The sequence below is a fragment of the Carcharodon carcharias genome, chromosome 26 (assembly GCF_017639515.1).
Source record: "Carcharodon carcharias isolate sCarCar2 chromosome 26, sCarCar2.pri, whole genome shotgun sequence".
In the NCBI taxonomy this organism is placed as follows: Eukaryota; Metazoa; Chordata; class Chondrichthyes; order Lamniformes; family Lamnidae; genus Carcharodon; species Carcharodon carcharias.
Window position 1 is genome coordinate 16,912,133 of NC_054492.1, and position 24,533 is coordinate 16,936,665.

Below are 24,533 nucleotides of genomic sequence, written 5' to 3' on the forward strand. Positions count from 1 at the left end.
CCAGTAATGGCCTGCACTATCTCCCCCATGCGGGCGCACCAGTTCCTCTTTGGTTAGCTCCTGCTGTCTCAGGTTGTGTGGTGCCTGCTCCTGCAAGATAGGAGGAAGTGGGTCAGTGAGTATTGTGCAATCTCTTTGCATGACATGGCTGTTACGGTTGAATAGTTGGTATTATGTGCAAGCTATGAAATCTGGATGTTAGTGCATAAGGGATCAGTGGAGCATATGAATGCGAGGTATGCACACTGATTGACAGAGATTGTTGGTAAGCAAATGAATAGGGTGGGGTGAATTGAGCAGTGGCTGAGGTTACTGCTGCAGTTGGGTAGGATATGCCATCACTGACCTTGATGCATCCACTGGCCTTGATTACTTGTGCAAGTTGTTTAACATCTTGCAGCACTGCATCCAGGTCCTTGGGACTAGACTCCTGGCATTGATCTCTACTACTATCTGCTCCCATTGCCATTTGTCCATGTGTCTGGAGGGTCTCTTGTGAATACAAACATCTCTTCTCCTTTCCAACTCCTCCCAAGACCTCCAGCAAATTATCCGAAATTCTTAGAGCTCACTCCCTCCCATGCTGTGTCATTGTTCCGTGAGTTCGAGGTCAGGTTCGCTTCCTACATGACTCCCCAGCACTTGCTCCAGCACCTTTAAGAGGTGCATGTTAGCTTTAAGCAGTACATGCTAGCTTTAACAGGTGCTAGAAGGTTATGAGTTTGGGTCATGTGCTTTTGCGAGCGGCCAACGAGCAGTGCAGTGAGCACTGACTGCACACCGCAATCGTGTTAATCAGCACGAAGATGGCATGCTGCCTCCATTTCAATTAACCGGCAAGGGTTAACCCGACATTGCAATCCCCACGCCCATTTTCAGGGGCTAGCCAATTGAGCTCCTGGTATCTGGTAATTATCATAATTGTATTTGTGGGGGCTCGCTGTGGGCAAAATTGGCTGCCATGTTTCCTGTATTATAATGGCTACACTTCACAAGTTCTTCCTTGGTTGTAAAATGCCATGGGACACCTTAGGGCTACAAAAGGCCTCGTGATTGCAAGTCTTTCCTTCCCTTTCTTTCTGACGATTTCTACTATTTAGTACTTTGGGCAAAATTGTAGTCGAGTTTCTAATTTTGTTAGTTATAAGGAAGAGGGAATAACTTCAAGCATTTACTATGTTACTACATGTAGTGAAAATGGAGTTTTTCCCCCTTATTATGTTTAATTAATAAATCATCAAATTGAGTTTTTGCAATGTGAATTTTCATATACTGTATATAAGAATACTCTTTCATAAACAGTGCATTCCAAATCTGCAGCCTTTTAATGGTTTATCCTCTTTGGAAAGCAGAATCCAAAAGAGAAATTTAAACTGAATATTCACACAGTGTGATGGCCCTCATGATCGCTCAGCCCAGTAATGCAGTCTATTGCATTGTGAAGAATGGGCACTATGGTGAAATATCCAAGTCTCCCTCCAGTATCATGGGTTCCGCCTTCAAGAAAAAAGGGAGGAGACGCTTAGAAAAGAAAAGGTCAACCTTAATCTACTCAACCGGTAAGATTATTCTGCACATAAAATGTTTGCACAATTTTAAGGGGCCACATCGCTGTATTTGTCCTGAAACTGTATCTGGCAGGATGTTGACTTGGAGCGAGTTGGAATTCAGGAAGATGATAAGTACAGCAAGCAATGTTTATAGATCAGGGAAGCCTAGCAATAGCCAGTGCCACAATGAGAATATAATATTCCTGAGAGATGTGAGAAAGGAAAATGTTTTGGCAACAAGTTTGCAATAAATCACCGCATAATTTACCAGTATTTCCTGGAGCATCAGTGAAGCAGTGCTCCTGACATTATTTAGTATGGGAAAAACTACAAGCATCTCTGTAATACTCAATGAAACTGACCATTGTAAAGGTCTACTTATCTCAGAAGCTGCCATCTTCTTCCCTTTCAGTGGTTACTTTGTATTGTGAATGTAGCAATATTGGAGCAATTTCACTATGTTATTACAATGATTAGGAAAAATCTATTGACTATCTACCAGAAAATTAAAGATTTATTGTCACTTTCACTACCTTTTTAAAAACAATCAGAGTTGTAAAGGACTCTTATTAGTTTTAGCAGCCTTTTGTTTCTTTCCGTCTCTCTACAGACATGTTTGGGAATAATTTTCTTTCACTGGGCAACTGATGACCCTGTTATGCTTCCTGGGCAAGATGAGCAAAGAGGCTGAATTAAATTGGCTACTGTGTTTCCGACAACAGTGGCTACACTTCAAAAGTGCTTTATTGACTGTCCTGAGATCGTGAAAGGTGCTATATAAATGCATGTTCCTCCTTAAAATTAGCCAAAAGTTCATTGTTAACCATGCCTGCTTCAACTTCCTCTCTGCAGATTAAATCTGTTCCTTAAAACCATCAGGTTTCCTAATTACTCCAAGCTGAAACCCTGAGGATACTCATTGGTCCTCATATTTAGATAAAAACATGACGGATAAGAAAGAAAGACAGACAATGACCAAAAGAAATAAAGGACAGTTAAAGCTGATGACAATTCTGTGTAATGAAGGGTATGAATGAAAAATTGGACTGTCATCGCGAGCACATGAAAGATTGGCTGGTTGAAATTCTCAATGTTGTAACTCATGTTCCTATGTTTGAGTTGTTGACTTTTGGATGAGAGGTCACAACTGCTCTCTCAGGTGACTATAAAAGAATTCATGGCATTTATCCAAAGAAAGGCAACAATGACAGTATCTTAAATTTAGACAGTGCTTTTAGTGTCATAAAATTACCCCAAGGCTCTTCACCGGAGCATCAGAAAACACCGAGCCACATAAGGAGGTTTAAGGGCAGCTGACCAAAAGTCACATGGGATGACACATAGTCAAGCTGGAAGTCTGTTTGGGAGGGATTCAGACTTGGAGTTCCAGGAATGATGGACAATGATTTGGGAAGTGACAACATGTACATAGCTTTAAAGGGGAAGGGGAGGTTAGAAATGGGGCCATAGTTTGCAATGACATTGGGATCAAGGGTTGTTATTTTGAGAAGAAGGGAGCTGACAGTAAATTTAAAAGGAGTGAGGGACAATACCTGAAGAGAGGGAACCATTAACAATATTAGCTAACTTGGGAACCAGGAGGAGAATAGGCGTGTTGGGAATAGGCTTGAGGGACCAGAAGGTGGGTTTTAAGGACACCATGAAATCAGAGGGCATGAAGGGAGTGAGGAGAGAAACTAGATAAAGATGTTAGGGCAGTGGGAGTTGGGTCAGAGAGGAAGTTTGGCCCAGTTTTCTCACAGAAAGGAGGGACGTAGCGGATACAACTGATCATATGGTCTTAATCTTAGTGACAATGAAATTCATGAGCTCCTCACGCTTATTGTTGAAGGTGAGGGTGGAGGAGAGAGGGGAGAGGTGTTTAAGAAGATGGTTTGCAGTAGGAAAAAAAGCATTACCTTTTTATTCCCGGATGATCCTAGGATAGTGAGCAGTTTAGCAGATGAGAGCAGGGCCTGATGGTGTTTTATGTGGTCCAGCCAGATCTGGCGGTGAATGACTAAACCAGTTGTCCACCATATCCTTTCAAGTTTGCATCCCTTGGACTTAAGGGAGCAGAAGAGGGCTATGCTAGGGGAATGGCCAGAGTGAGAGAGATGAAGTTGCTGTTGAGCAAATCAGTAGCTATAGAAAAACGTTATGGCAGTTTCCTAGTTCAGCGACAATACTTATCCCTCAATTAAAACAAATTATCCGGCTTAATATCTCATTCTTATTCATGGAATCTTGTTGTGCACGATTTGGCAATTCCCCATGTTATAACAGCGATTAAACTTCAAAAATTCTTCATTGGCTGTTGAGTCTTCTGAGGTCCTGAAAGCTGGAACCATCTAAATGCAAGCAGATTTTTCTTTTCTTTTTGAAAAGAGGAATCTTTCTCATAAACTTAAAAACATTTGAGCATAAGGGAAAATGAGCTGAATTTTAAAAAAAATCAATCATGGGATGTGGATGTCGCTGGCTGGACCAGCATTTATTGCCCATCCCTAATTACACTTGAGAAATTGATGGTGAGCTGCTGCAGTCCATGTAGTGTAGGTACACCTACAGTGCTGTTAGGGAAAGAATTCCAGGGTTTCGACCCAGCGACAGTGAAGGAATGGCGATATATTTCCAAGTCAGGATGTATGGCCTGGAGGGAAACATCCAGGTGGTGGTGTTCCCAATTATCTGCTGCCCTTGTCCTTTTAGATAGTCACAGTCATGGGTTTGGAAGGTGCTGCCTCAGGAACTTTGGTGCGTTTCTGCAGTGCATTTTGTAGATGGTACACACTGCAGCCACTGTGTATCAATGGTGGATGGAGTGAATGTTTGCGAATAGGGTGCCTGGATGGTGTCAAGCTTCTTGAGTGCTGTTGGAGCTGCACTCATCCAGGCAAGTGGAGAGTATCACACTCCTGACTTGTGCCTTGCAGATGGTGGATGGGCTTTGGAGAGTCAGGAGGTGAGTTACTCAGTGCAGGATTTCTAGCCTCTGACCTGCCATAGTATTCATAATGGTTAGTCCAGTTCAGTTTCTGGTCAATGGTAACCCTCAGGATGTTGATAGTGAGAGATTCAGCAATGGTAATGCTATTAAATGTCAAAGGGTGATGGTTAGATTCTCTCTTGTTCGAAATGGCCATCGTCTGGCACTTGTGTGGTGTGAATGTTACTTGCCACTTGTCAGCCCAACCCAGGATATTGTCCAGTACTTGTGGCATTTTCACATGGACTGCTTCAGTATCTGAGGAGTGGCAAGTGGTGCTGAGCATTGTGCAATCATCAGCAAACATCCCCACTTCTGACCTTATGATGGAAGGAAGGTCATTGATGAAGCAGCTGAAGATGGTTGGGCCGAGGACACTACCCTGAGGAACGCCTGCAGTGATGTCCTGGAGCTGAGATGACTGACCTCCAACACAACCATATTCCTTTGTACTGGGTATGACTTTAACCAATGGAGAGTTTTCCCCCTGATTCCCATTGCCTCCAGTTTTGCTAGGGCTCCTTGATGCCATACTTGGTCAAATGCTGCCTTGATGTCAAGGGCAGTCACTCTCACCTCACCTCTGGGATTCAGCTCTTTATTTCCATGTTTGAACCAAGGCTGTAACGAGGCCAGGAGCTGAGTGACCCTGGCAAAACCCAAAATGAGCCTCGGTGAGCAGGTTATTGCGAAGAAAGAGCTGTTTTGATCACACTGTTGATGACTCCTTCCATTACTTCACTGATGATGGAGAGACTGATGGGGCGACAATTGGCAGGGTTGGATTTGTCCTGTTTTTTGTGTACAGGGCATACCTGGGCAATTTTCCGCATAGCTGGTTGGGTGCCAGTGTTGTAGTTGTACTAGAACAGCTTGGCTAGAGGCGTGGCATGTCCAGGATCACAAGTCTTCAGTACTACTACTGGAATATTGTCAGGGCCCATAGCCTTTGCAGTATCCAGTGCCTTCAGCCATTTCTTGATATTATATGGAGTGAAACAAATTGGCTGAAGACTGGCATCTGTGATGCTGTGGACCTCCGGAGGAGGCTGAGATCGATTGATTGTTGATATCATTTTTAGGTATGCCTGGTGCTGCTCCTGACATGCCCTCTTGCACTCTTCATTGAACCAGGGTTGATCACCTGGCTTTGTGGTAATGGTAGAGTGGGGGTTGTGCCGGGCCACGAGGTTGCAGGTTGTGGTTGAGTACAATTCTGCTGCTGTTGATGGCCCACAGCACCTCATGGAAGCCCAGTCTTGAGTTGCTAGGTCTGTTCGAATCTATCTTGAGTTGCTAGGTCTATCCCATTTAGCATGGTGGCAGTGCCACACAACATGATGGAGAGTATCCTCAATATGAAGGCAGGACTTCGTCTCCACAAGGACTGTGCGGTGGTCACTCCTACCAATATGGTCACGGATAGATGCATCTGTGGCAGGCAGGTTGGTGAGGATGAGGTCAAGTATGTTTTCCCCTCTTGTTGGTTCCCTCACCACCTGACCCAGTGTAGCAGCCAAGTCACTTAGGACTCAGCCAGCTTGGTCAGTAGTGGTGCTACCAAGCCGCTCTTGGTGATGGACATTGAAGCCCTACATCCAGAGTACATTCTGCACCCTTGTCACCCTCAGTGCTTCCTCCAAATGGTGTTCAACATCGAGGAGCACTGATTCATCAGCTGAGGGAGGGCGATACATGGTCATCAGCAGGAGGTTTCCTTGCCCATGTTTGACCTGATGCCATGAGGCTTCATGGGGTCCAGAGTTGATCTTGAGGTCTTCCAGGGCAATCATTCCTGACTGTATATCACTGTGTCCCCACCTTTGCCGGGTCTATCCTGGATGTGACAGGACATACCCAGGGATGGTGACGGTGGTGTCTGGAACATTATCTATAAGATATGATTCTGTGAGTATGACTATCTCAGGCTGTTGCTTGACTAGTCTTTGAGATAGCTCTCCCAATTTTGGCACAAGCCCCAAGATGTTAGCAAGGAGAACTTGGCAGGGTCAACAGGGCTGAGTTTGCTGTTGACGTTTCCTAGGTTGATGCCAGGTGGTCTGTCTGGTTTCATTCCTTTTTGTTGACTTTTTAGTGGTTGGATACAGCTGAGCGGCTTGCTAGGCCATTTCGGGGGGAATTTAAGAGTTAACTACATTGCTGTGGTCTAAACAAGTAGGCCAGGCCAGGTAAGGATGGCATATTTCCTTCCCCAAAGGACATTAGTGAACCAGATGGGTTTTTAGCGACAGTCAACAATGGATTCATGGTCATCGTGAGACTTCTAATTCCAGATCTTTATTGGATTCAAATTCCACCATCTTCCATAGTGGGATTTGAACCCAGGTCCCCAGACCATTACCCTGGGTCTCTGGAATACTAGTCCAGGTACAATACCACTGCACCACCACCTTAGCATTAGAAAATCAGAAAGAAGGTTGAAAAAAGACAAGTTGACCTCTCTTATCTCATGTCTCTACACTCACTCCCCCATTTCAACATCCAGCTGTAGTTTGAAACCAAAATAATGCTTTGGGTCAGCTAGCCCTGGCTAGCAGAGTATTCAAACTTTTTATTGAAAGCAGTTCTTTGGTCCCTGGCAAAATCTCCAGGCCCCAATGTTTTGAATTGATTTTTGCCTCATCTTTCCCAAATCACTTACCCTCGTCACTTTTCTCTGCAATGTTAGATTAGAACTGGAGATAGAATGGAGGAATGAGAGGTATGTACAGCTGGACTGTTTAACACATGGTTGGGCATAATGCCACAAGGAAGTGCAGCTGAAGCAAGTGACGTCCATGAACTAAAGTCGTGTCACCTCAGCTACAGGGTGTGTATTCCTAGGATTGGATTGGTTCTCTCTGGTATTCTTGAGCTTGGAGTGTTTACAGAACCAGTCAGGCCAAAACGTATTTAAAATGCATGGTGCTCCTCGAGCAGCTTTAACTGGGGCTGTCCCTCTTCAGATGCTAACATTCCTACAATCTTTAAAGGGGCCAGGGGTGATTTATAAGATACTGAGGTAGAAATTAGTCTTGGGCGGTAGCAGAAACCAGGCGGCATTGCACTGACTCTCTGCTACGCTGCCCACCAGGTACTCAGCTCCAATGATTTCAATAAGACTAAATATTGGGTAGGGGAGTATGATGGACAATCAAAGAGATATTACTCATTCTGCTTTGTAGGAAGAGATGGTGGTTTAGTGGTAATGTCACTGGGCTAATAATCCAGAGGCCCAGACTACCACTATGGGGACATGGGTTCAAATAGCAGCTGGTGGAATTTAAATCTGGAGCTGAAAGCTATTTTCAATAATGGTGACCATGGCACTCTCATCCCACGTGGTTCACTAATGTCCTTTAGGGAAGGAAATCTGCCTCCCTTATTTGGTCTGGCCTCAATGCGACTCCAGAGCAACAATGTGGTTGGCTCTTAACTGCTCTCAAAGGCAATCAGGGATGGGCAACAAATGCTGGCCTTGCCAGTGATGCCTACATCCCATGAAAGAACAGAAAATACCTGAATCCCATTTCTATCGTTTGTTCTTGTTTATTTGTCCAGCGCTGATCAATATGTTACTGTTTGAGATCCAGACATTTTAACGTATTGGATCGCCATGGTGAATTATGTGTATTAATTTATAACCTATGTGCAGAAACAATCTCCTCACACAGTTTATCCATGCCGGTGATTCATTTTGTCGATGTCATGTTGGCAGCAAAGAGGCCGTAGCTGATAACAAATGGACAGGCATCTCACCAAATATACACTGGTGGGCATGGGAACAAATAAACACAGAAGTTGAACAGTGATATCAACAATCAAGTGACAGATTTCCCATAACTGGCTGGATCCTTCATCAGCCCTACTTCAACAAGTGGTGATTCAATCCATGTTTAACCCTCCATGATAAAGGGCTACATGTAATGACAAAGTCTGGTGGAGTGTTCCACAAGTGGTGCAAGAGCAGTGTTGCACTGTTGGTTTTCAGAACAAGTGTGCTGTGTTGATGCACGATATGGAGGTATAGTTACAGCAGCTCTAGGTTTCCAAACAGGGCTACAATATGAAAAGCTGAGCAGATTTGGATTTCATAGTATGCAAACGTTGCTGCTTATGGGAAGTAAAGCAACTTTATTCACACTTTTGTGCCAGTTTTTCTATCCATTCCTTTCCACAGCATGGTTAAATGATGGAGGTGAATATTTGCAAGTGAGGGGATTTTTCAAAAATTGGAGTGAGCTGGGAAGCCTCATGCTCCAGCTTTATAACAGGGTGAATGACATCTTGCATTCAGTGCAGAAGATAACACACCATTTGTCTGCTTTCTGTCCAATTCTGGTCATATCTCCCTGTAGTGATTCAGCTACCACTCATCTTTCAGACTCAGAATTAACTGCTTTAGCAGGTGATGTCATCAGCAAGGCAAACAATGTCATCTTCGATGACATCCATCGGGTCAATAATGAAGACGAGAAGCAGAAATGCCTCATGGTGGATTCCCACATGGAGGCTGTGATAAGAAAGTGAACATCTATTTATCCTGGCCCAAAGTTTGAACTGTCTGAGTAACTACAGGCAGGAGTGGCTTTCCTTGGATATGCACAAACTCAAGACTCACATCATAGGGGACAGGGTTTACCATGAAGGAGCATCATGCTCATTTGTCAGAGATGTCCACGACATATCTTTTCAAATAAATAATTGGGAGGATGGACTTCAGTTCAGATTCAGGGAATGAAGTATCACTGGTGTAAATTGATCAGGGATGTCTCAATTGGAGAATCTAATAGTCGATTTGATTTAAGTTTAAACACTGTGAGACACAATCAGACTTCTGGTGTCAAACTGTCGCACTTGCAAATTTCTGGGCGGGATTTTCCATGCCCACTGGCATCGGGTGTGTTCAGTGGCGTGAGTGGACAATATGGCGCAATTGGTTTCACTACGGCGTGAAACCAGCTTGCGATTGACAGCTCAGCACGGCCGGCAGCGTTTCCCAACATTGGACTCCAGGAACCTCTCAGCATCTCATGATAAGGCCAGGCCGCTGAATTCATCCCCTCCCTGCTCCCCGCTCCCCGCTGGATCAGCCAACTACAGTGGCAGGAAAACACACTGACATGTTTCACGGCAGCACATAAGCGACATGCACTTGGCCGACTGCACTTCACACAACACTTTAAGGTTTTTTTGCCTACCTTGCTTCAGTCAGCATTCGCAATCATCAGCGCCAGGCTTCACAGACAGCACCATATCACTTTTAGGGGGGCTCATGGGTAGGTCTCTGTCTACCAGATCTGCCATATGTGGGTGGCTTTTCAATGGCTGCAGAGCTAGGGCTTGCTTGGGGAAGGGGGAGAAGGGAACTCAGGCAAGGGGAGAGGCTGTAGGATGATGGATGTACTGGGGAAGGGGGGTGGGTGGTGTGTGGGGGCACATATTGATCTGCGCAAGTGGCCTCAACATGCTGAGGGCTGAGGTGGCAGTCTCCAGTGGAGATTAGGCTGGATGAGCATGTGAGGGTGTGTGTGTGAGAATGGGTGGTGATGTCCCTTGAGCTGGCAGTGAGTGAGATGCCAGTGAATGTGCGATGAGCTTGAGTGTGTGAGTTTGGAGTGATGAGATGGTTACCATACCCTAATGGCACGGATGAGACCATTCATCCTCTGTCTACACAGGGTGGCTAATCTCTTCTGTGCAGCATTGGTATTGACCACCACTGCCACTGCTTGCCATGCTGGATTGGTGATGCCGCTGTCCATCCTGTGGCCAGAGCGGGGGTAGAGGACATCACGGTGGGCCTCCATGATGTCTAAATGGCATTCCAATGATGCATCATTAAACCTGGGGGCTGCAGCCTTTTTGCCTTTCATGGACATCTTCCCTGCAGTAGTCGTGGGCTGGAAGCTCTGAGATGTGTGTGTGCAGCTGTACTTTAAACATGGTGCCCGGTGTGATGAAGTGGCAAGTTGATGGTGTGGTGGGCGAATGAGAGCCTGTCTGCCATGGAAACGGTGTGTTTCCCAGGAATGCATGAGTAATGCGGTGGGTTTGGAACAACATGGCATGAAAACCTGCCACGGCGGCTGACGGGTGCAACACTGTTTTATCTGCCCATCACCACACTTAGTGCAAATATGGGGCGATTCCAACCTCTGTGCTGCAGTTAAAGGGAAGTATTTTTTTAAAAAGCCAGCATAACTTTTAATAGACCTAGATATTTGTGCCTGATGATGGCACAACGTTATACCAAAATACACCGTACATCACATGACACAATGTTCCTTCCCTTGCATCATCTGAATATCATCTGGTATAGAACGAGCCACTTCACAAGAGATCCATCGGTAACATATAAATTGCCTCCTGAACAGGTTCAACTAATTTCTTCCAGGATGCATCAGATGAACTGAATTGAATTACATTCTATTGAAGGAATAGATTGGGAGCATAGGAATTGCTAGATTTAAAAAAGGGACAAAGGCCCATCTAGTTTGCCTTCTACCATTCTAGCAGCTGCATGATACAATTGTAATGGAGTCGACTGACTAATTATAGCAATCGATCTCTATCAATTTATCCAAAACACACCCAGACACGGGGCAAGGAAAACCACTGATGGGGGGGGTTTGACAACCATAGATCCAAAGTCACCTGTTCCTTCCAAGAATGCGACACTTGCCACATGACATGTCTCATGTTACTCATTTGCTATATCCCAAGTTATTACTTTCTGAAAAAAATAATTGTTCTAATTTGTGTCCAAATGACCTAATACAATCTTCTTCCCTAAGGAGCTCGTTCCATGAGTTAACCACTTGCTCACTGGAATATTCTTTCAGCAGATTAGTTTTTAATTTAACCCCCCGAAGCACAGGCCATGTCCTCTGGCTCTACAGTTATGTGTAAGGACACACAGCTTGTCCTGGCTGACATTATCTAGTCCCTTTAGAATCCTAAAGATAGCAGTCATATCACCTTTCAACCTCCTCTTCTTCACTGAGAACATGCTCAACAATAATCGCTCTTCATAATCCAATCCCTCCATCCCCTCAATCACCCTGCTTACCCTCTTCTGTATTCTTTCCATTGCTGCAAATTCCTTTACGCATTGTGGAGACCAGACGTGCACACAGTATTCCAAGCTCAGTTGCACCAATAATTTCTTAAGTGGAACTATTTCAGCTCAATATTGGTCATTTAATATATCCCTGTATTTGACTTGCTGTATTCAACTTCACCGAGTATCATTGTGACAGTTTCAATTTATTGTCAATCAGGACCCCTAGATCACTTTCGTTTTCCACTCACCTTTTTTTTCCAACTTAGGTAATAGTCCCTGGAATTTTTTGCCCCAATGTGAAATGCTCTGCATTTCTTTATATTGAATCGCACCTGCCCAATTCATAAGTATATTGAATTTCTCCTGTAGCTTATCTCATTCAGTTTTGAAGACTAGCACCTTCATTAGCCTTGTGTCAACTTCAACATTAGCCAGTGTGCTTGTGACTCCTAACTCCAGGTCATTTGTGAAGACATTAAATAAAACAGGTCTCAAAACAATATCTGGGAGTGCATTAATGCATAGCTAAGTGGTTGTGGTGCTGGGTTTGGGGCCCCAGGATCAGGAGTTCAAGTCTCACTGTGGCAGGCTATGAAACAATGTAACTTCATCTGAAACAGATAGAAACGGGTTTGTACTCGAAAGAGTTACATTGGCTGTCGATGGTATTTATGCCATTATGTTCTGGGTCCCATCAGACAATATATGATGTATCTGTTGCAGAAAATTCCAACTGATTCCTGCTTTCTATATTTCCAGTACCAGCATTTTCAGAAGAACTGAATCAAAGGCCCTACTGAAACCCAAATACATTATACTCACCAAACCCCTCGCTCATAAAGACATCAAGCCACTGCTCCACAGTCTTCTGGGTCACTTTTGCCAGCCCTTTGAAAAATAGGAGTAACATTTACTTTTCCCCAAGTTCCCCGGTACTTTTGCAACGTTCAATGATTTTTGGAAGATTTGTGCTGGGCTTCTTGCAATTGCTCCCAAATTTCTTTAAGAATCCTCAGTTACATTATATCTGCCTGAGATTTATTTACCTTAAGTTGTTCAGCAACCATGACAGTAATGTGAATAATCTCTCAACTTGTCCCTGAAACATGATCTAGTTCCCATTTCAAGTCAAATATGTCACCTGCCTCCTCCTTGGTAAAAACTGAGGCAAAATACTTCTCATCTTTGAGCTTGTAAAACAACAGTTGGCATGCCCTCATCTTTCACTGACACCCCCCAGCCCCCCCACCCCCATTCTTCATTTTCCTTTTAGCTTATAACTGAAAGAAACTTATCATCCTTCATTTTTCTAGCCAAGTTCAATTTGAAAATTTTCTTCACCATTTTGATGCCCTTTTTATGTTCTAGGCCTGCCTTAATTGGTGTGGATTCCATCTTAATTCCTGACCATCTTACCACCTGGCCTTAAATGACTCTTTTCCCTTCCTTATGAGTTGCTTGGCAGTCTCATTCCATCAACTTGGAGTGTCTTTGGAACTCGAATGCTTTGCATGGGTACGCATTGTTCCATGGCATTAGGAAGCAGCTCCTTGAAGGAGCTGCAAAGTTCCTCCAAATTCCTAGCTATATTCAAACCTATCAGGATCACAATGACAAGAGTACTCAAACATATAGCGTTGGTCCGCTTCAAATAGAGCAATTTTGTTTGGGTTTTGGTACCCTCCACAGCTATTGTAATTTCAGATGTGATCACATTGACATATTGACCTATTTTCCTTTCATTCTAGAAGTCCCTTCCTTCCTAACTAGTAGTCAATTTCTGGTAAGTTGCAATTTCCAACTACTACAGTTACTAGTCACTGTTATCTCATCTCACAGTTGTAGATCAAGGATTACAGCCTTGCCTGGTCATGTGTAGCATACCCCTGCTAATAGTTTACCTCTGTTGCTATCCATTAATTCTACCCAAACTGATCTTTGTCTGCCATTTTCTTTCTTACGTTCTCTCCCACCTGTGCCTTAATACTGAAGTTTAAATATCCTTTCACAACATTTCCTTTTCTCCTCTCTTCTAAAGCATCTATCTCCTTCCAGAATTAGATCCCATTGATCAGAATCATTGTACCAAGTTCCTGAGATGCTAATACCATCCAAAACATCAAGCCCAGCTGTAAAACCTTGCAGATATGCGAGACCTCTTGTATCAATCCATGGACATCTCCAATGCTTTTTATTTTTTCCATTTATTTTACTCACATTCTGGGGAAGATTTTAACTCACTCAAAATGCAACCAGTTACACAAAGTTAAAATCAGGCCTATTGACCATCATTGGGATTTGATCTTCCAACCCCAATTTTAACTCCCGATCAATGCCTGGCAGAAACTGGGCAGGAGGTAGTTAAAGTAAGATCATTGATTTACTCACTCTGACCCCACTCCCTACGTCCCACTATGAGCCTGCTCTTGAGCAGGCAATCGAGCAGGACACCTACAAAAAGGGTCCTTCTTTAAACATGCAGTTTGGGCCCTGTTGTTGTCAGCAAAAGTTTTTTTTCTAAGTTTCTATGTTTTTCTTTATTTCTTGCTACTGTCATTTTGAGCCTTTCATTTATTTTGATCTTCCATTTTCAGTTTTACATGATGTTCTGTGCGTGCTTTGGCAGCATTTTACACATTCATTCCAATTTATTCGGGTTTCCTTTAAACTGTCTATTCTCTTTGGGTTATCTTTCATCTCTATTTCCCAGCTTTCTCTGTTTGGCCCTTAATTTTATTTGTTCCTTGCCCTGAAGATTTAATTGGCTTTTAAATTTTTTTTTGTTAAAAATGTTCCTTTTTTTTTAAAGTCGTTCATTTGTGTCTTCCCTCATTGTTTTCATTTGCCTGCAAAATCAAAGAGAGAAAGAAAGGCTGCAGGGAAGTCAAGAGACAGGAGGTCATGACCCAGAAGACTAAAGCAGTTAAAAGCAGATCAAGATGGAGTGGAGAAACGCAGAATGCTTGAAACACAGATAAAGATGTCCTGAGTCAGCAGAGACAGCACAGGATTGCAGCAAAAGGGGCCTGAAGTCAGCAGTAGCAGTAGAGCAAAGCACTTTGAGAAGCCGTTCTACCAGCTGTGGTGAGTAATATCTTGTGAGTTATTTTGTGACCTGGAAGTAATGTTGATGACACTGCATGTCCTCTAATCTCCACAGGTCATAACTGTCACTGGCATTTTATACTTATTATTTCATATGTTTTATTGCTATGTCATAATAAAATAGCTAAAATAATTGTTGTAGCGGAGATGAGCTAAGCAAAACTAACTGAACCTGTGGATTTTGCCTTCCTAGTGTCATGAAGTATATATATTTTTTAGATACCACATAATTTCTCATTTAATTAACACTCGGCAATCTGGAGGATGTGAAATTATCAGAAACGTTGGAAGTGAGCAGGAGAAGAAAGCAGAAAACAGTGGGAGCAACAACCTATATTTTAACTCATTCAAAACCCACCCACTTGCACAAATTTTAAATCAGGGCCCCTGTTTCATTTAGCATTTCAACTCAATGTTAGCATCATATGTTTATAAGGTGCCTCATAAGAAGCTCATGACCAAGGTCAGGGCAGGTGGAGTCAGGGCCCAGGTGGCAGACTACCAAATGAAAAACAGAAGGAAGATGTTAAGAGAAACAGTCGTTTGGTAGTATAGAACTTGAGTATTGGTGATTAAAGAGACACGCCGTTGAAGCTTTTCGTCTTTTTAGGACAGACACAAGAATAGCAAATTTCGAAAGGAACATCAATTTACACTGCATGAGAATAGGGTGTTGATTGGTTAGCAAGTTAACTGAGTGGTCGCAGCATTGACATGGAGAATACATCGGGGAGTAGTTATCTCCCAAGCTTTTCTCATGCAATATAAATTGTTGTCTCCTGTGACATTTGATATTCTTAGATCTGTCCTGATGGGTGCAAAACAAAAAGCTTCAATAGCATGTATCTTGTCTCATTAATACTCATGTTAAGAGAAGTTTCTCAAACTGGTGGAAAGTGGCATCCTGCAGGTATCCATGCTGGGAGCAATGTTTTACCTGCATACATAAATGATTTGGGGTTGATTCTTAACCTCCAAAAATAGGTGTGTAGGGTTGAGTGAAATGTTAAAACTTTATGAATTACTTTTATGAATTCTGACCGCAGCCTAGCTCTACAGGTGTGGGAGATAGCACACTCTCAGAAAGCGAGTTGAAAAGGTGAATCTCCTAATTAGACTGGTAGCATTAGATTTCATAAAAGCAAAATATTGCAGATGCTGGAAATCGGAAATAAAAACAGGCAATGCTGGAAAAACTCAGCAGGTCTGGTAGCATCTGTGGAGGGAGAAACAGAGTTGATGATTTGAGTCCGTATGACTCTTCTTCAGAGCTATTTATTATAGCATCAGATTTAACCCTGGTCAGATAGGTCTCCCAGGCCTCAGGAAAAGAGTGCTTCGCCCAGCGCACCCCCCCCCCCCCACCCCCCAACCCCCGCTCCTCCCAAACTCCCCTTTTTCAGAGCCCACCTGGAGTTAGGGATTGGACCCTGCTCTGGATTTAGACCCCAGGGTTGAGGATTGGATTTCCATTGAAATTGGGCACTTTCTTGAGGATCAAGAATCGAGGTTCCCTAAGCTCCCAAAGCAACTGCAGGCTGCTCCTGAGTGACCCCTGCCTGACTGGAAGCCAAGTCTGTCAATCAGGCTGACTTCTGGGCAGGGAACTTACAGCAAAAAAATCCTCACATGCCATAGAGCCAAAGATTCACAGAATGCAAAGAAACCTAAGTTTCCAGGTAGCATAGTGGTGATGTTACTAGACTAAAAATGCAGGGGCCCAGACTAGAGGTGTGACAAATCTAACCAGTGCAGCTGATGGAACTTAAACTTAACTAATAGATCTGAATAAAAACTGTATCTTATTGATCATGAAATTACTGGATTATTGTAAAAACAAATTTGGATAACTCACCCCTTTTAGGGAGGGAAATCTGCCGTGTTTACCTGATCTGGCCTACTTTTGACTCCTGAACCACAGCAATGTGGTTGATTCTTGCCTACACTCTGAAATGGCCTAGCAAGCTATTCAGTAGTAGATAGCTTGTCATGACCTACTCAAGGGCAACTAGGGATAGGCAATAAGTGCTGGTCTTGCTAATGATGCTTACGTGCCAATAATGCCCCCTTCCAGAATTACACAGCCCATTGCTGTCAAGATCAGAGCCCTGGATTCAGGAATTGGGGGTATAGTGTCAAAATTGGCAGATGACATTAAGTTGGTGGGGATAGCTCATAGTGTGGAAGATTGTGCATTATCGCAGGGCAGAACCAGGTTAGATGTTACATTGTTCTTCACTTCTCGAAGAATAGTGAACCAGTGGTTTCTAAGATGTTGAGGGTTTTTTTTATTCATTCACAGGATGTGGGCTTCGTTGGCTGGGCCAGCATTTATTGCCCATCCCTAGTTGCCCTTGAGAAGGTGGTGGTGAGCTGCCTTCTTGAACCGCTGCAGCCCATGTAGGTACACCCACAATGCTGTTCAAAAGGGAGTTCCAGGATTTTGACCCAGTGACAGTGAAGGAATGAAAATATATTTCCAAGTCAGGATGGTAAGTGACTTGGGGGGAATTCCCAAGTGGTGGTGTTCCCATCTATCTGTTGCCCTTGTCCTTCTAGATGGTAGTGGTCATGGGTTTGGAAGGTGTTGTTGAAGGACCCTTGGTAATTCCTGCAGTACATCTTGTAGGTGGTACACACTGCTGCTACTGTGCGTCGGTGGTGGAGGGAGTGAATGTTTGAGGATGTGGTGCCAAACAAGCGGGCTGCTTTGCCCTGGATGGTGTCAAGCTTCTTGAGTGTTGTGGGAGCTCCACTCATCCAGGCAAGTGAAGAGTATTCCATTACACTTCTGACTTGTGCCTTGTAGATGGTAGACAGGCTTTGGGGAGTCAGGAGGTGAGTTTCTCATTGCGTCATAGCCTCTGACCTGCTCTAGTCTATGGCTAGTTCAGTTTCTAGTCAATGGTAACCCCCAGGGTATTGATAGTGGGGGATTCAGTGATGGTAATGCCATTGAACATCATGGGGTGAGGGTTAGATTCTCTCTTGTTGGAGATAGTCATTGCCTGGCACTTGTGTGGTGTGAATGTTACTTGCCACTTGTCAGCCCAAGCCTGGATATTGTCCTAGTCTTGCTGCATTTGAACATGGACTGCTTCAGTATCTGAGGAGTTGTGAATGGTGCTGAACATTGTGCAATCATCAGCGAATATCCCCACTTCTGACCTTATGATGGACGGGAGGAAGGTCATTGATGAAGCAGCTGAAGATTGGGCTGAGGACACTACCGTGAGGAACTCATACAGTGATGTCCTGGAGCTGAGATGACTGACCTCCAACAACCACAAACATCTTCCTTTGTGCTAGGTATGAATCCAACCAGTGAAGAGTTTTCCTCCTGATTCCCACTGACTCCAGTTTTGCTAGGGATCTTTGACGCCACACTCATTCAAATGTGGCCTTGATGTCAAGGGCACTCTCACCTCACCTCGGGAGTTCAGCTCTTTTAATGGAGGAAGGATTTTGATGGAGAAAGGATTTTGATGGAGGAAGGATTTTGATGGAGGAAGGCAAGTGAGTCAATAACCAGAAGTCATCGACATGAAACAATTGGACAAAGATCTGCTGGTGAAATCAGGAGAAACGTTTTCACTGGCTGTTGGGATCTGGAACGCTGTACCTGAAAGGTGGTGGGAGCTGATTTTTAAAGGGAATTGGACAGGTACATGAGGATAAGGAACTCACAGGACTAGGCACAAAAAGTCAGGGCTGAAGCACTAAGTACAACTGCTCTTTCAAAGAGCCAGCACATGTATGATGGGATGAATAATCTTCCATGTTGTCGGTTTCTCTGCTTCTATGATTCCAAAAGGTTGCCAGCTTGCAAGGTGAATGCTGATTTGCTGAATTTTTCAGACTGGGGTGGGGGGGCAAAAGATCAGTATACAGTAATGTAAATCACTATCAATATACACACTTCTGGGCAAGGTTTTATTGTATATATACCATCAGAGAGCGGTCTTCTTGCTCCTCTTTAAATAACATCATGGGATCTCTTACATACACCTGAGCAGACTGACTGTAATTGCCTTAATATCTCATCTGAAAGATGATTACTCCAACAACGCAGCTCTCCCTCAATTCTGCAATGAAGGGTCAGCTGATTGTGCTCCAGCCTATGCTAAGGTTTGATCCCCGAAACATCACTTGCTCACAGGCAAGAATTCGACCAACAGAGCCAAGCTGATCCTGAGCTGACCAAATAAGATCTTTTGAGTCAAGTTGCAATTACACAGATTTTATACAATTTTGATCCTTTAACATAAGGCATAGCATCTGTACTATGTGTCACACTGTGCACATCATTATACAAATCCTGCTATTACTTTCCTGCAATTATACTAAATGTAAAGGGAATGACAGCTATCTCTGGGCCAAGATATAGCAGCAGGGGGCATCTTTAAAATTATTATTCTATTCATTTTAATCTTCTGTGGTGTACAGCTGGGTAGATAACAATTTCCCCCATGTTTACACAGGAGGGGAGGAGGAGAATGTCCTCATAATCCCAATTAATGTAGAGAATCTCACAAGCAAGTGGAGAGATCAGGGTCAGAGCTTCAGGCACCTCTCCTTATCTCTTCTCCTTTAGCTAAGCGTCTGTTTTTCTCACACCACTGTGGGTCTGACTTTGGGATATTCTCCTAAGTTAAAAGTTTTAGGTAAACACAAGTTGCTGTTTGCACCTACCTGTGTTTTAAGGGCTTGGAGGTAAAAGTGGAATCTGGAAGAAAATTGCACTTTTTACACGAGTTCACATTCACATTTATGGTTTATGAAGCCCTGGTACATTTTAATTACTTTGTGCTAAAGGTATACCTAAAGGTTTCGTGGCATGGGCTGTGCTCATCCTGGAAGCATTGTAGATGTAAGGATTGAAACAATGTCCTTCATCTTTGTCAGGTGAACACAGGGGTCTTTCCAACAAGTGGTCTCTTTGGCAGAGGTCACTGGCCTATAGGCGGCTCACTTCTGCTGATCTGGGATCAGGAACCTATTGGTATCCCTAATAAGGAGAGACAGTGAAGATAGGCAGCAGAGTTGGAGAAGGCCAGGCCTGGAGATGGGCTGAGTGTCTATGAAATATCTTATGGTATCTGTTTATACAGTTCATGTGCACAGCTGGAAGGCAACTATTTAAACAGAGCAGGGAACATGGGAAGAAAAGCTGGGCACCATGCCCCAGATGAAGCAGGTTCATAAAATAATGTGTGTCCCCTTATGTTCAGAGCTTAACAGATAGTAATTTGAAACTTCTAGAAACCAAGTGATGTCAATAGCACATCCTATTAAAATGCCTCAAATTTCACCGCTCTCCCTGGCTGCTGGTAAGGTTCCAAGGCTTCCAGAACTCACAGCATAGTGTCTAGCTGCTGCAATCTTCAAATATAAAGCAATGCTCAAATACAGCGTTAAATAGCAGTGATTTCTCAGTCTCACAGAGAACTACGACGTTGTCAGGCCAATTGTAAAGGACCTCAGTATTGTATCTGAGGTGTGTCTGTGTGCATCTTGTTGTTAGTAGGTTTGGAATGGGACAACATTTCACTTTATTTAGAATCCATTACTAAATCTCGTACTAATCATTTCAAAAGAAACTGGCACCAATTCCCACACTTCCTGTCTGTAGTGGAGAAAATTGGTGAGGAAGAAGCTCAAAATTGTCTTTTGATTCAATGTGCAAAGAGAGAGGGAAAAAAATCAAAGCCTGTGAGATGTTTAATCTGTCTTTTACCAGGCCAGATAGTTTTGTCACCATTCAGAATCTATCCACCTAAATTTTCCAAATAAGCTTCTCCCAGTTACCACCTCTGACAAACCCAGCCCAAAAAGACTGTTCAGATATGTTCCATTGGGGTGAGGTTTTGAGGACGTTTAGTGTTTTGACAAGGTGTGCCTTGTCATTGTGCAGCTGCTGTAAGTTGGAGCTGTTTGTGAAAGTTTCTCCTACAGAGACAAGGGACCCCGCCTGGACAATGTGAGAAAGAGTTGTTTCAAAGACAAGAGGGGGTGAGCTAGTTTGAAAGGAGACATTTCCATTTTGTCAAAATTGAGAAAACTGCAAACCAACATAACTTATTTTCTAGTTGCCTCAAGAAAACATAAAACAATTTAAGTTATCCTAACCTTTTAAGGTAATTTATTTGAAAACTGTAAAGTAACCGCTGAAGTCCATTTTTACTTCATATAATTGAATGACTGAGCCTAAATATGAAGCAAAAATAGTGCAGTACATTATTTCCTTGCAGAAAATGACACAAAATAAAAAAGATTTCTTGGAAAAGGAACTGGAACATCTGGGTTGAGTGAGGATACTTTTTTATTATTTCCTCCAAGCTTTTCTATTGTTTTATCGAGATTTCCAGCTGGGAGTGAAATCAGTTTTAGTAAACTTTTATGTAAGGGCAGGGCAGTTTTATTGTATGCATATTAACCCTCCGAACACTGAGCTTCCTCTATAGCCTTTGGACATGTTTTGTGCCAAGGAGAGCATGGTGCAGAAAAGCTACACTGCAAATCACAGGTCGGCTAATCAATTTTAGTGGCACTGGAAGAGTTAGTGGTTTCTTAATGACACCATAATAACAACCCTGTATTTCTATCCTTGAAATTTTCTACACTGCAAGCACTTTTTTTTAATTCTTTCAAGGGATTTTGGGTGTCGCTAGTAAGGCCAGCATTTGTTGCCCCACCCTAATTGCCCTTGAGAAGGTGATGGTGAGCCGCTGTTCTCAACTGTTGCTAACATTATGCTGTTGGCACTTGATCACAGGATGCCCTTCCCTGGAACTGGAAAAAGTCAATGTCAAATGAACTAAAGCATTGTGAGCTTTGTATCTTAAATGAGGGCAGGTGCGTAAAAGCATCCAGCAACTTGCAGTGTTCTTTATTGCTCAGTCTCTGAAATCTATGCACGTTAGTTTTCCAAAGCTTTGAATATACAGAGTAAATTAGCAGAGCCAGTGGCCTATGTTCAATCTACATACAGTAATAGAATGAAGCAGAAGGCGACACCCGATACTTCAATGCCTTTATCCAATGATTAGGTGAGTCAGGAGGTCTTGGGTTCAATGTATGATCTGCACCAAGTTAGGTGATGTTACCTTGGACACCCGGATAAGGATGCTTAAATGAAGTGAGCCAGGTTCCCTCAATCAAATGAAGTTTGTGCGCGTGGATGCTGAATGACAGGTTCTTGCTCGGCATGGGCAATTAACCTATGGCCATTCATGGTCTTGGTTCATACACAAAGACAGCCAACTTGGATGAACTATTGAAGGGTGTCCAGATACCAGCAAGCAGTTGATATCTTCAGGAGAGAAAAGGAAGGGAAAAAACTGGCAAGAAAATTTGTTGGTAAAACATTATCTAATTAATTATTTATGAATGACCACATACCACTTAAAGCAAGGTTGGTTTCAAAGGTGAAGTAATTATTACCAGCAAATGCACATGACTTGGTAGACTGGGTGACCTTCATACCCCAGTAACTCTAATGCACAAGCTGGAGAATATTTCAATTTAACTACGCTGCCTTGTGGACTGCCTGAAATAACTGCAGGGCACTGTACAATGAACTTCAAACACCTTAGTGTTGGGCAACTCACTATCAAAACCTTCTCCAAGACATATGATTTTACAAGCGTTGGGTAGAGAGTCACAAAGAATGGAAAATTGCTGAAGTAATTTCAATATACCTTTTCGATTGGAAAACAGTTTTGTTCATTTTTTCAAGATCAATAGCTTGTAACATCAAGGCTCCAGGGTGTCATAACTGGGGGGATTCCCAAAGACCTGCTAGGGACCCTTCCCCCGAGAAGTCCCCAGGTAAGAATTGCACAGCAATTGCCCAGGAATCATTGGTCAATTCCCTTGCAATCGGAACCATCCGAAGTATGAGTTAAATTGAAAACTTCAGATGGTTCCTACTGATACAGTAATGGTCACCCAGAGAAAGTTAGTAGAATTAAAACCATTTCTGGGTACTGAACCACCCCCATCCCCTCACCCCCAACCTCCCCCGCAGGAATCCTCGACCCCGCCATGGAACCCCCCCCACGGACACTTGACCCCCTCCCCACTGACCACCCGGTCCCCGCCCCCACCGATAAACCGACCCTCACCACCACCACCACCCTGGCACTGCTCCACACATGCGCAGCAATCTAATGGCATCACTCCTCCCTGCCCCACCTGCCAAAATGCTACCAGCATAAAAAAAGTTGATAAATCGAAGGCCAAGCCCAAAGTGAAGCAGCAAAGGCTAAGAAAGCAGCGCCAGGAAAGAAGTGAAACAACCCAAACCCAAAGGCTCTTCTCAGAGCTACCTACGCCTTTCAGGAAAGAGCGGATCTCCTGATCAATGATCCCTGTCCTGGGACTGGGAGCAGATTTCAGATAGAAATGTTTTTTTTCTGTAAATCCAGAATTCCCAGTCACTCGCTACCTGCACTACACGTGGCCCATCCCCCACTTCCAGGAATAAGACAGAGGGATATCCATGCCACTTCAGAACCGGTCATATGTCTAGATACAGTCAAAGTTTGTGTTTGTTTCCTCTTTCACAGATTCAGGACAACGCATTATACTCTGTAATTCAGCTGGAAGATGTGTGAGTAAAATTTTCAATGTGTCTGAGAGGTGAGTTGTGTGAGAATGGAATAGAAGCTGGGATTGGAATGGAAGGAGGCAGTTTGACTGGTTGGAGAAATGGAACAGTGCACACACAGCGTTAGCAATAAACACAGTTTTTTACACAACCTACTGTCATTATACGGTTCATTGGTTCTATTCAATATATAGTCGTGGGCGCTTGAGGGGCCTTGGGGGAGGGGGTGGGTAAAATGCCATAGGCTGGCACAGGGGGTATGAGGAGCCATCGGGGTTGTTTGGGAGCATAGCTTGGCATCGGGGCATGAGGGGCTATAGGAAGTGGCCTACCTTGGCAAGGGGGAAATGAGGGACCATAAGGGTTGTTTGAGGGTGTGTGATGGGTGGGGACCATGAATTGGCATGGATGGGGCATTGGGAGTGTGTGTGGTGGGGGAGATGGGGGTGGACGTTGTTGAGAGGGGTGAGTGCTGAAGGGTCTCTCTGTTTTTATTTTAGCTGGGATGATGTCCCACAGCCCTGAGGAGGGCCTTTTTAAAAGCATCCTTCCACGCCCGGCAGCCCCTGTGTCTCCCTTTGAACCTTTTGCTGGGTTTCTGGCCTGACTGCAGCCCACACATGCCCCCCCCCAGCCCACCCACAATAAGAACCCTGTGCTTGCGAGCACTCTCTCCCGAGGTGGGCGGGCCGAGCTTGGAATTTTTCCAAAATCCGCAACCTGCATCGCGAGTGACAATCTAACCTGTTAACTCAGTTTTTCACTCCACTGTTGCTGCTTAGCCTGCAGAGTATTTCCAGCACTTTCTGTTCTTGTTTCCAATTTCCAACATCCACAGTATTTTGCTTTTGGTTTTAGCGTAGGCGCGGTGCTGTGGTTAAAAAAACTCATCTCAATGTCAAGTAGGACAGAAAGGTTACAAACGTTCTAGTTCAGCTTCAGATATTTGGCAGGAAGGAGGTTGCAGGCTGTGGCTACAAGCAGAGTTTGTGACAGGGACTGAAGAAAATGGGCGGAATCATCCCAGATTTGCACTAAGTACGATAGCGGGCAGGAAAAGCAACACTTTACTCGCTGGCCACAATGGCAAATGTTTGCACCGTATCATCCCCTTCCCAGCGTGTCCCACCTCATTAATAATCGATTCATGGGAAACAAGCTGGATCCCTGGAGGGTGGACTCGGATTTGCCCACTACGCTGTGACCTCAGCG

The 24,533-nt window shown here is 43.8% G+C and overlaps 1 long non-coding RNA gene across 1 annotated transcript; it reads left to right on the forward strand.

Moving 5' to 3' along the window:
* The first annotated feature begins 13,352 nt into the window (after positions 1-13,352).
* On the forward strand, positions 13,353-23,356 carry LOC121270023. Its single transcript, XR_005941460.1, has 3 exons — positions 13,353-13,388; positions 14,466-14,689; positions 23,281-23,356. It is a non-coding gene; the product is annotated as an uncharacterized LOC121270023 (long non-coding RNA).
* The last annotated feature ends 1,177 nt before the right edge of the window (positions 23,357-24,533 follow it).